This window comes from Aegilops tauschii, chromosome 1, assembly GCF_002575655.3.
Source record: "Aegilops tauschii subsp. strangulata cultivar AL8/78 chromosome 1, Aet v6.0, whole genome shotgun sequence".
In the NCBI taxonomy this organism is placed as follows: domain Eukaryota; kingdom Viridiplantae; phylum Streptophyta; class Magnoliopsida; order Poales; family Poaceae; genus Aegilops; species Aegilops tauschii.
The window spans coordinates 192,518,323-192,532,413 of NC_053035.3; positions in this window are offsets into that span (position 1 = coordinate 192,518,323).

Genomic DNA, 14,091 nt, shown 5'->3' on the forward strand with positions numbered 1-14,091 from the left:
CGCTTGTGAGAGCCCTCGCGTGCCCGTGAGAGCTCGTTCGAGGGCTCCGCGGCGCACCGGGACATCTCTCCTGTGGGTGCAGCTTCGCGGCGGGACCTCTCTAGTGCTTCCGCGGCCTTGGTCTTTGCTGCCTGGTTATATGTCCACCCTAAACTCCTCCTACCGGTCATGGCGGAACGACTTGACAGAGAAAACCAGTTTTCTGGGTGATGAGGAGAGGAACTGTGAAGTAATTTTCGAGTGGGTAGTTTTTATAACCTGGTGCTAAGTGTGAACACATATTAGTTTGATAGGTGTGAACGGATTTGCAATTATACTTATTGCGTTGTAATCAGCAATGTGACGAGAAACAAGGTCAAAATTTATTGATGGCAGAAGGTTGACCACGTGGTTGCTCGTCGTTGAGGCGGCCGCGGCGCGCTCTGCTCTGGCGTCCCTGCGCGCGCTCTGCTCGCCATTGAGGCAAAGTTACAATGGCAACTGTTAATAATTCTTAATAATTGTCTTACATATTTAGGATAATTTAAAATGCCAAATGCAGCAAGGCCCAGAACACTCACGACCTACATATGCATACAATTATAATAAAATATAAGCTAAAAGGCTGAGCTGGCGGCCTTCCGACGATGGTCTTCTCGGACTCCATGATCAGCATCGTACCCTTGCGGCCGTTCACTCCGAGTGTCCCGACCCGCCTCCGCCTACGGAGCTGCTGGCGCTGGGAGGCTCTTGGGGCTGATGGGCCTCTTCCAGAAGAGCTTGACAGCGTGCAATCGCGCGCATGAAAACTCCGTGGAACCGCTCCATTTCCATGTCTTTGGCCTGGTAGCAAATTCCGTCGATCACCTGCATCCTCAAGATATCATGTTGGCGATGTTCTACTTCGTCGGGGACGTCAACTCCGCCAAGGATGCACTCGAGCCTGGCCACCACATCATCGGGATCGAGGTTGACACGGCCGCCCCGGGCATGATGAAGCCGTAGGCTGCCTTTCTCTTGACTGAATCACAGAGGTCCTCTGCCCATTCCTTGCAGGGCATCAGGATCTCGATGAGCTCTGGTGACGGTGGCTCTTCGGGTGGGTCGTCGATCATGCCGCCGAGCAGCTCTGGATCTTTTGCATGGTGGATGGCAAACTGCTCATCACACCTCCTCTGCAATATGTCGATTGTGCTCCCAAGGACTGTGACGCCGATATCGCTGCCGATGGGCCATGGTGCCTGCACCAGCCGATGAAGCTCTTACTCCCCGACCTGCTCCGGCTCGTTCACCTCGCCGAAGATGTAACGCAGGTAGGCGTTGACGTTGAAGCTTTGGTCGTTGACTGGCATGCTTGGAATAACTAATGGTAGATGGGTGAGGACTAGATCTTCGCAGAGTGTCGCGGCGGTGCGTTGTCGCCTGGGTTATATGCAGCAAGCCATTAGCTGGTGGCGGGAAACCAGTGAGGGAATAGGCGTGGATTTTACAATTCAACCATGTGGAGCGCGGGAAGCATTCGCTGGAGCGTGGAAGCATTCGCTAGAGTGCGGGAAGAGTAAGTTGAGCACACACACAACCCAAATACCGTATCCGGTGCCACGTGTTATTTATCACACAAGTGTTAACATAAGGAAACGTATGTGTAACTTACTAATCATCACACACGAGTACTTGCAGACGCATCGTCTGCGATATTCCTAGCCACCGCAAGCAACTAGTTTGCATATTTCAAAGTTTTTTGTACACACAGAATCGCACACGAACTAACTGTATTAACCGTCTGTGTTGTAATTTCTCATCGCAAACAGTTCATCCGATTCGGCCGTTTGCAACATATCACACACATCTTGTTAAGTTGAACTGTTTCTATTGCGTTCGCTAATCGAAAACAGTTCGTCCGAGTGAACCGTATGCCCTATATCACACAAACCTTGATCTGGCTAATCGTTTATGTTGCACTCCTTAATAGGAAACGGTTCATCGGGGCGACCTGTATGTCGTATATCGCACACACATTGATATGGCTGCCCGTTTCTGTTGTTCTGCCTCATCGCAAACAGCTCGAACGGGTTAACTATGTGGCCTGAATCGCACACGCAACTAAAATCTAAACCGTGTTTGATGCATCCTCCATCACAAACGTTTTGCATCATTTCTGACAGTTTTCATACAGCACCGTTTGCGATTATTGCATCACACACAGTTTCTCGAAGGGTCTCTGATCGTAGTGTCGCGTTAGCAGCATCCTGCAGCAGTGACTAGGGCCCGAGTGGCATGATTTCAGATCTGAACCTATTATGTTTTCATGAATGTATTTGTGTTCTTGATCCTATCTTGCAAGTTGTAGACACCTATTATGAGTTATGATCCGCATACCCCAAGGTGAAAATAATTGGGATTCTTTCCGGTGATTACCGTAGTTTGAGGAGTTCATGTATTCACTAAGTGCTAATGCTTTGGTCCGGTTTTCTATTAAAAGGAGGCCTTAATATGCCTTAGTTTCCATTAGGCCCCGCTACCATGGAAGGGTAGGACAAAAGATGTCAGATATGTCTCCAACGTATCTATAATTTATGAAGTATTCATGCCATGTTTATAACAATTCTATATGATTTTGGTTGATTTGATTAGAACTAACCCAGACTGACGTTGTTTTCAGCAGAACTGCCGTGGTGTTGTTTTTGTGCAGAAATAAAAGTTCTCAGAGTGGGCTGAAAATTTACGGAGAATATTTTTGGAAAATATAAAAAATACTGGAGCAAAAAGATATCAGAGGGGAGTCCCGGGACCACCACAAGGGTGGGGGCGCCCCCCCCCCAGTAGGGTGCGCCTTCGTCCTTGTCGTCGCCTCGTGGGTCCCCTTGACTTGTCCCCAACGCCAAACACTCCTATAAATCCCAAAAAATCCAGAACGAAACCTAGATCAGGAGTTCTGCCGCCGTAAGCCTCTGTAGCCACAAAAACCAATCTAGGCCCTCTCTGGCACCCTGCTGGAGGGGGCCAACATCATCGGAGGCCGTGGAGGAGGAAGCCGGAGTTGTCACCATCGCCATGGAGGCCAAGGACCAGAGGGAGAACCTTTCCCCATCTAAGGGGAAGGTCATGGAGGAGGAAGCACAAAGGGGAGAACCGCTCCCCCTCTCTCTTGGTGGCACCGATGTGCCATCGAGAGAATCATCGCCGCGGTGATCGTCTTCATCAACATCACCTTCATCATCACCATCCTCATCTCTTTTACGAGGTCCACTCTCCCGCACCCCGCTGTAATCCCCTACTTGGACACGATGCTTTATGCCACATATTATGATCCAATGATGTGTTGCCATCCTATGATGTTTTGAGTAGATTTCTTTTGTCTTTTGGTTGATTGATGATCTAGATTGGTTTGAGTTGTATGTTTTATTTTGGTGCTGTCCTATGGTGCCTTCCGTGCCGCGCACACGTGAAGGATTCCCACTATAGGGTGTTGCAATACGTTCATGATTCGCTTATAGTGGGTTGCTAGAGTGACAGAAGCTAAAACTCAAGTAAGGGGGTTGTTGCGTATGGGATAAAGGGGACTTGATGCTTTAATGCTATGCTAGGGTTTTACCTTATTGATCCTTAGTAGTTGCGGATGCTTGCTAGTGTTCCAATCATAAGTGCATATGATCCAAGAAGAGAGAGTATGTTAGCTTATGCCTCTCCCTCATATAAAATTGCAATGACGACTACCGATCTTGTTAACAATTGCCTAGGACAATTTCGCACACCGATCCATCATTATTCCACACTCGCTATTTATAATATATAGTAATATATTCTAACTTTATATTAACATCACCTACTTTTATATTTTAGTTCTCCGATATCATGCAAAGTTATCCTCCTCATACTCACAAGTAGTTTTATTTCTCGTTTCTAGTTGGAAGCAAACGCTCGGTGTACGTAGAGTCGTATCAGTGGCAAATAGGACTTGAGAGAATATTGATCTTACCTTTAGCTCCTTGTGGGTTCGAAACTCCATACTTATCACTTCCACCCTTGGGAAAGTGCTACGATGATTCCTTGCACTTGAGGATTATCAAGGTCATGCAAGTTCTTTTCCCTAAGCATGTATGACTATATTCGGAATACATGCCTACATTATATTGATGAATTGGAGCTAGTTGTGTGTCACCCTAGGTTAGAACTGTTGCATGATGAATGCCATCTGACATAATTATCCATCATTGATACATTGCCTACGAGCTTTTCACATATTGATCTTTGCTATGTTGTACGAGCTTTTCACATATTGATCTTTGCTATGTTGCTTTGCCGTTGCCACTTTTACAATTGCTACAAAACTGTTACTGTTACTTTTGCCACCGTTACCGTTACTTCCATACTACTTTGCTACTAAATACTCTGTTGCAGATACTAAGTCTTTTAGGTGTGGTTGAATTGACAAATCAGCTGCTAATACTTGAGAATATTCTTTAACTCCCCTTGTGTTGAATCAATAAATTTGGGTTGAATACTCTACCCTCGAAAACTGTTGCGGTCCCCTATACTTGTTGGTTATCAAATAGCGTGTGCAATAGTTATCCTGTAAGACACTGGTACGACAGTCTGACATTTCGTAATCCTATCTGACACTCGTACGATGATTAGCTAATCTTTTTTAATTATATATCGCATACGGTTCGGGAGAAGTGAATGTGTGTGATTGTATGCTTATCATACACGTTCTATAATCATGAACTGTTTATGATGAGGCGCGCATCATAAACGTAGCACCACAAAATACCGACTGCGATGGTAATGCGAGCACAAACAAGTAGCAAGGATGGAGCATTTGGGATGTTCGACATATCACAAAAAGTTATCTGAAGACTCGCGTTTGGGATAGATGCCGGCATCGCATACACTTAGTTATGCAAAAAATATGCATTGCTACTCCCTATCCCCAACCGTTTCTGGGTCGTGTGGGAAGGACCCCCCATATCGCATACAGGCAAGGCGATGGTTTAAAATTTCATCGCAGAAAGGGGTTAAAAAATGTTTGTATACCAGCTTCCACTTCTTCCTCGCTCATAGAGTCATAGTTGTCGTCATTGTTGGCGATCATGGTGTGCCGATTAGGGCACTCAAATGTCTTGTGGCCTCGGCCTTGACATGTGAAGCATTTGATGGAACTCGTCTTAACGGTCTCATCCATTGGAGTAGTTGATGATGAAGCTCTCGGCTTGATACTGCTCTGCAAATTGTTTAGATTGTCCTAATTTTTTTAGAATTTTTGAAGTACAGAAGTATATGAAAGTTCCAGATTGCTACAGACTATCCTGTTCTTGACAGATTCTGTTTTCTATGTGTTGTTCGTTTATTTTGATGAATCTATGGGTTGTATCGGGGGGTATGAACCATGGTGGAGTTGGAATACAGTAGATATAATGCTAATATGAAATTGGAATGAGTTTATAACAGTACCTAAAGGTAGTGATTTGTTTTATTATACTAACAGATCTCACAAGGTTTTTGTTAAGTTTTGTGTGGATGAAGTGTTCAAAGAATGAGGAGTTATCGATATGAGAAGAATAAGGAGAGGCAAGAGTTCAAGCTTGGGGATGCCCAAGGCACCCCAAGTAAATATTTCAAGGATACTCAAGCATCTAATCTTGGGGATGCCCCGGTTGGCATCCCATCTTTCTTCTTCAACAATTATCGGTATACCTCAGTTTTTGTTTTGTTCACATGATATGCATCTTTTGTGTTCATTTATCTTTTCTTTTCCTTTATGCTCCATGCTAGTGTGAGATAGCCCTTCATTGATTTGTAGAATGCTCTTTGTGCTTCACTTAAATATTTTGAGTATGCCTTTATAGAATGCTCTTTATGCTTCACTTAAATCTTTTGAGTATGTCTTTGTAGAATGCTCTATGAACTTCACTTATATCTTTCAGAGTATGAATAAAATTATCATTCAAAGTGGGCTTGCAAGAGTGTCAACGCCAGGTAATGATCCCAATATTTTGGAGGGTGTTGAATCTTATAATATTTATGAAAGTGGATTTGGAGAGGTCATGACTTTATTTAATAATGATTCCACTATTTCGGAAGAGGTTCCAATTGATTATGAGAACAAATTTGCTATCTATGATGATTATTGTGATGACATGTATGCTATAAAGAATAATCATAACCATGAAACTTGTCATCTTGATTTTAATTTTCAATTGGATTATGCCTCACATGATAGTTATTTTGTTGAGTTTGCTCCCACTACTATTCATGAGAATAAATTTGCTTATGTGGAGAGTAGTAAAATGTCTATGCTTGTGGATCATGAAAAGAATGCTTTGTGTGATAGCTATATTGTTGATTTCATTCATGATGCTACTGAAAATTATTATGAGGGAGGAATTTATGCTTGTAGGAGTTGCAATAATATCAAGTTTCCTCTCTATGTGTTCAAAATCTTGAAGTTATGCTTGTTTTTCCTTCCTATGCTAGTTGATTCTTGTTCCCATAAGTCGTTTGCTCAGAAAATCCCTATGCATAGGAAGTGTGTTAGACTTAAATGTGCTAGTCATATTCTTCATGATGCTCCCGTTATGTTTCAATTCTTATCTTTTATGTGAGCATCATTGAAATCATCGTGCCTAGCTAAAAAGGCATTAAAGAAAATCGCTTGTTGGGAGACAACCCAATATTTGTCCTTACTGTTTTTTTGTGTTCACATGATTAAGTTACTGTAGTGATCATGTTTTATAGCTTTTGTTTCAATAAAGTGCCAAGTAAGACCTTTGGGATAGCTTACGGTGATAGTTGATTTGATCTTGCTGAAAAACTGAAACTTTTGCGCTCATTGCCAGAATTTTAATAAATCACAGAAGAGTGATTTTGATCAGAATATTTTACACAAGATTGATATACAAATTTCCTAGGTTGTCCTAATTTTTCAGAATTTTTGGAGTAGCAGAAGTATGGTTGTTGTTCAGATCATTACAGACTGTTCTGTTTCTGACAGATTATGTTTTCAATGCATAGTTTGCTTGTTTTCTAGTTTCTGTGGCTTATATTACTCAATATAAATTGTAGAAATGATATCGTACAGTAGGCATTGCGTGAGAACAATTATGAATCTTGTCTTTGACAGTACCAAAGTGAATGATTTACTCTTTATCATACTAACTCATCTCATGAAGTTTCCTTAAGTTTTGTGTGATTGAAGTTTTCAAGTTTTGGGTGAGATATCGATACGAGGAGAATAAGGAGTGTAAAGACCCTAAGCTTGCGGATGCCCAAGGCACCCTAAGGTAATATTCAAGGAAGACTCAAGCGCCTAAGCTTGGGGATGCCCCGGAAGGCATCCCATCTTTCGTCTTCAAAACCATCGGTATACTTTACTCGGAGCTATTTTTTTATTCGTCACATGATATGTGTTTTGCTTGGAGCGTATTTTCATTTTACTTGATGTTTGAATAAAATCATTGGATCTGAAATCTTGAATGAGAGAGCGTCCTCCCATGGCTAGTTAATTATTTGACTACTCATTGCTCTTCACTTATATCTTTTTGGAGTAGTTTGTCATTTACTCGCGTGCTTCACTTATATCTTATGAGTAAATGGTCGAATGAATTGAATATCATAGATCTGAAATTATATATGCTTCATATGCTTATCCCATGAGGAGTAATGACTTCACTTATAAGAAGTATAGGTCGTAAAATTTATTGAAAGTTAGCAAACATAGTAATAGTCACTTGAACAATTCATGAAAGAATATTTAAGGAACAGAGATTTCACATATAAATATACTATCTTGGACATCTTTTGTAATTGTGAGCACTCATTAAAATATGACATGCTAAAAAGTTGACGTTGGACAAGGAAGATAACATAATGAGTTATGTTTTATTATATCCGAATAGAAGTTATATTGTCATGGATCCTCAAACATTTTGAGCTTGCCATTCCCTCTCATGCTAGCCAAATTCTTTGCACCAAGTAGAGATACTACTTGTGCTTCCGAACATCCTTTAAACCAGTTTTGCCATGAGAGTCCACCATACCTACCTATGGATTGAGTAAGATCCTTCAAGTAAGTTCTCATCGGTGCAAGCAATAAACATTGCTCTTTAAATATGTATGATCTATTAGTGTGAAGAAAATAAGCTTTATACGAACTTGTGATATGGAAGAAATAAAAGCGACGGACTACATAATAAAGGTCTTTATCACAAGCGGCAATATAAAGTGACGTTCTTTTGCATTAAGATATTGTGCATCCAACCATAAAAGCGCATGACAACCTCTGCTTCCCTCTACGAAGGGCCTATCTTTTACTTTTATCTTCTACCCTTATACAAGAGTCATGGTGATCATCACCCTTCCTTTTTACACTTTTACCTTTGGCAAGCACTATGTGTTCGAGCAATCCAGATGTATATATATCCACTCGGATGTAGGTTTTCATAAAGTATTATTGTTGATATTACCCTTGAGGTAAAAGGTTGGGAGGCGACACTATAAGCCCCTATCTTTCTCTGTGTCCGATTGAAACTTTGAACCCATAAATATCACGTGAGTGTTAGCAATTGTGAAAGATTAAATGATAGATGAGTATGTGGAATTTGCTAAACCAAAGCTCTTACACAGACCCTTACTGAAAATAAGATGAATTGCAATTGTTTGATGACTAAGAACATGGTTTGTTAGTTTTCAAGAAATTTTATGGTCTATACTTTAACATGTGAATAGCTTGTTACTTGACCATGAGAAGTTTTATGAGATGAGCTACTGTTTATGGTAAAGAATAATGCTAGAAAAAGTGCTTGGAACTTTCATTGATCAAACTTGTGCACTTGATAGCATTCACACTTCATAAATTATTTCTTTTATCATTTACCTACTCGAGGACGAGCAAGAATTAAGCTTGGGGATGCTGATATGTCTCCAACGTATCTATAATTTATCAAGTATTCATGCCATGTTTATAACAATTCTATATGATTTTGGTATGATTTGATTAGAACTAACCCGGACTGACGCTGTTTTCGGCAGAACAACTGTGGTGGTGTTTTTGTGCAGAAATAAAATTTCTCGGAATGGGCTGAAAATTTACGGAGAATACTTTTTAAAAAATACTAGAGCAAAAAGATACCAGAGGGGAGTCCTAGGGCCACCACAAGGGTGGAGGGGGCGCCCCCCTAGGGCGCGCCCTCCATCCTTGTCGTCGCCTCGTGGTCCCCTTGACTTGTCCCAGACGCCAAACACTCCTATAAATCCCAAAAACTCTGGAACTAAACCTAGATCGGGAGTTCCACCGCCGTAAGCCTCTGTAGCCATGAAAAACCAATCTAGGCCCTCTCTGGCACCCTGCCGGAGGGGGCCAACATCACCGGAGGCCATGGAGGAGGAAGCTGGAGGGGTCACCATCGCCATGGAGGCCAAGGACCAGAGGGAGAACCTTTCCCCATCTAAGGGGGAGGCCATGGAGGAGGAAGCACAAAGGGGAGAACCGCTTCCCCTCTCTCTTGGTGGCACCGGAGTGCCATCGGGGGAATCATCGCCGTAGTGATCGTCTTCATCAACATCACCTTCATCATCACCATCCTCATCTCTTTTACGCGGTCCACTCTCCTGCACCCCGCTGTAATCCCCTACTTGGACACGATGCTTTATGCCACATATTATGATCCAATGATGTGTTGCCATCCTATGATGTTTATGTTGGGGAACGTAGCATGCAATTTCAAAAAAAATCCTTTGCTCACGCAAGATCTATCTAAGAGATGCATAGCAATGAGAGGGGGAGAGTGTGTCTACGTACCCTCGTAGACCGGAAGAGGAAGCGTTTGATAACGTGGTTGATGTAGTCGAACTTCTTCTCGCTCCGACCGATCAAGCACCGAATATATGGCACCTCCGAGTTCTGCACACGTTCAGCTCGATGACGTCCCTTGAACTCTTGATCCAGCAAAGTGTCGAGGGAGAGTTCCGTCAGCACGACGGCGTGGTGACGGTGATGGTGAAGTGATTCGTGCAGGGCTTCTCCTAAGCACTACGTGAATATGACCGGAGGCGTAAACTATGGAGGGGGGCGCCGCACACGGCTAATAACTGTTGATTTATGTTCTAGCGGTGCCCCCCCCCCATATATATAGGTCTGAGGGGAGGAGAGGCAGCCAAGGGGGCGCCCCAAGTAGGAGGAATCCTACTTGGGTGCCTCCCTATTTGGCCTCCCCCCTTCCATATCCATCCGGAGGGGGAAGGAAGGAGGAGGGAGGAGAGAAGGAGGGGGGAGGCCGAATTGCTCCCCTTCCTTTCTCTCTTCCCCTATTTCCTTCCCCCTTATTTGGCTTACATGGGGCGCACCAGCCCCCTAGGGGCTGGTCTGTCCCCTTCTTGGCCCATTAGGCCCATGTAGTTGCCGGGGGGATGCCCAGAACCCCTTCCGGTGACCCGATATGTACCCGGTATCCCCAAAACACTTCCTGTGTCCGAATATCATCGTCCTATATATGAATATTTACCTCTCGACCATTTTGAGACTCCTCGTCATGTCCGTGGTCTCATTCGGGACTCCGAACAACATTCGGTCACCAAATCACATAACTCATATAATACAAAATCGTCATCGAACGTTAAGCGTGCGGACCCTACGGGTCCGAGAACTATGTAGACATGACCGAGACACCTCTCCGTTCAATAACCAATAGAGGAACCTGGCTGCTCATATTGGTTCCCACATATTCTACGAAGATCTTTATCGGTCGTACCGTAAAGACAACATACGTTATTCCCTTTGTCATCGTAATGTTACTTGCCCGAGATTCGATCATCGGTATCTTCATACCTAGTTCAATCTCGTTACCGGCAAGTCTCTTTACTCGTTCTGTAATACATCATCCCGTAACTAACTCATTAGTCACATTGCTTGCAAGGCTTATTATGATGTGTATTACTGAGAGGGCCCAGAGATTACTGAGAGGGCCTAATCTCGGAATATGCCAACCCAACAAACACCTCCAGAGATACCTGTAGAGCATCTTTTATAATCATCCAGTTACGTTGTGATGTTTGATAGCACACAAGGTATTCCTCTGGTATCCGGGAGTTGCATAATCTCATAGTCAAAGGAATATGTATATGACATGAAGAAAGCAATAGCAATAAAACTGAACGATCAATATGCTAAGCTAACGGATGGGTCTTGTCCATCACATCATTATCCTAATGATGTGATCTCGTTCATCAAATGACAACACATGTCTATGGTTAGGAAACTTAACCATCTTTGATTAACGAGCTAGTCTAGTAGAGGCTTACTAGGGACGCGGTGTTTTGTCTATGTATCGACACATGTATCAAGTTTCCGGTTAATACAATTCTAGCATGAATAATAAACATTTATCATGATACAAGGAAATATAAAATAACAACTTTATTATTGCCTCTAAGGCATATTTCCTTCAGTCTCCCACTTGCACTAGAGTCAATAATCTAGTTCACATCGCCATGTGAATAACACCTATAGTTCACATTGCCATGTGATTAACACCTATAGTTCACATCGCCATGTGACCAACACCCAAAGGGTTTACTAGAGTCAATAATCTAGTTCACATCGTCATGTGATTAACACCCAAAGAGTAATAAGGTGTGATCATGTTTTCCTTGTGAGAGAAGTTTAGTCAACGGGTCTGCCACATTCAGATCCATATGTACTTTGCAAATTTCTATGTCTACAATGCTCTGCATGGATCTACTCTAGCTAACTGCTCCCACTTTCAATATGTATCCAGATCGATGTCAAAGCTTGCATCGACGTAACTCTTTACGACGAACTCTTTATCACCTCCATAACCGAGAAAAAATTCCTTAGTCCTCTAAGGATGATTTTGACCGTTGTCCAATGATCTACTCATGGATCACTATTGTACCGCCTTGCCAAACTCATGGCAAGGTACACAATAGGTCTGGTACACAACATGACATACTTTATAGAACATATGGCTGAGGCATAGGGAATGACATTCATTCTTTCTCTATCTTATGTCGTGGTCGGGCTTTGAGTCTTACTCAACTTCACACCTTACAATATAGGCAAGAACTCCTTCTTTGACTGATCCATTTTGAACTCCTTCAAAATCTTGTCAAGGTATGTACTCATTGAAAAATCTTATCAAGCGTCTTGATCTATCTTTATAGATCTTGATGCCTAATATATAAGCAGCTTCACCGAGGTCTTTCATTGAAAAATTCTTATTCAAGTATCCTTTTATGCTATCCAGAAATTCTATATCATTTCCAATCAACAGTATGTCATCCACATATAATATCAGAAATGCTATAGAGCTACCACTCACTTTCTTATAAATACAGGCTTCACCATAAGTCTGTATAAAACCATATGCTTTCATCACCACATCAAAGCGTATATTCCAACTCCGAGATGCTTGCACCAGTCCACAGATGGATCACTGGAGTTTGCACACTTTGTTAGCACCTTTAGGATCGACAAAACATTCTGGTTACATCATATACAACTCTTCGTTGAGAGATCCATTAAGGAATGTAGTTTTGGCATCCATTTGCCAGATTTCATAATTATAAAATGTGGCAATTGCTAACATGATTCGGACAGACTTAAGCATCGCTACGAGTGAGAAAATCTCATCGTAGTCAACACCTTGAACTTGTTGAAAAACCTTTTGCGACAAGTTGAGCTTTGTAGATAGTAACACTACCATCGGCGTCTGTCTTCCTCTTGAAGATCCATTTATTCTCAATGGCTTGCTGATCATCAGGCAAGTCCACCAAAGTCCACACTTTGTGTTCATACATGGATCCTATCTCAGATTTCATGGCCTCGAGCCATTTATCAGAATCTGGGCTCATCATAGCTTCTTCATAGTTCGTAGGTTCGTCATGGTCTAGTAACATGACTTCCAGAATAGGATTACCGTACCACTCTGGTGTGGAACGTGCTCTGGTTGACCTACGAGGTTCGGTAGTAACTTGATCTGAAGTTTCATGATCATCACCATTAGCTTCCTCTCTAGTTGGTGCAGGCATCACGGGAACGGTTTTCTGTGATGAGCTACTTTCCAATTCGAGAGAAGGTGCAATTACCTCATCAAGTTCTACTTTCCTCCCACTCACTTCTTTTGAGAGAAACTCCTTCTCTAGAAAGTTTCCATTCTTGGCAACAATGATCTTGCCTTTAGATTTGTGGTAGAAGGTGTACCCAATAGTTTCTTTAGGGTATCCTATGAAGACACACTTCTCCGATTTGGGTTCGAGCTTATCAGGCTGAAGCCTTTTGACATGAATTAGGCTGAAGCCTTAAGAAACAACAGCTTAGGTTTCTTGCCAAACCACGTTCATACGGTGTCGTCTCAAATGGATTTAAACGGTGCCCTATTTAACGTGAATGCAGCTGTCTCTAATGCATAACCCCAAAATGATAGTGGTAAATCGGTAAGAGACATCATAGATCAAACCATATCTAATACAGTACGGTTACGACGTTCGAACACACCATTACGCTGTGGTGTTCCAGGTGGCATGAGTTGTGAAACTATTCCACATTGTTTTAAATGAAAGCCAAACTCGTCACTCAAATATTCGCCTCCACGATCAAATCGTAGAAACTTTATTATCTTGTTACGATGATTCTCTACTTCACTCAAAAATTCTTTGAACTTTTCAAATGTTTCAGACTTGTGTTTCATCAAGTAGATATACCCATATCTGCTCAAATCATCTATGAAGGTCAGAAAATAACGATACCCGCCGCGTGCCTCAACACTCATCGGACCGCATACATCGGTATGTATTATTTCCAATAAGTCATTGGCTCGCTCCATTGTTTCAGAGAACGGAGTTTTAGTCATCTTGCCCATGAGGCATGCTTCGCAAGTATCAAATGATTCATAATCAAGTGAATCCAAAAGCCCATCTGCATGGAGTTTCTTCATGCGCTTTACACCAATATGACCTAAACGGCAGTGCCACAAATATGTTGCACTATCATTATCAACTTTGCATCTTTTGGCATCAATATTATGAATACGTGTATCACTATGATCGAGATTCAATAAACCATTTATATTGAGTGTATGACCATAGAAGGTTTTA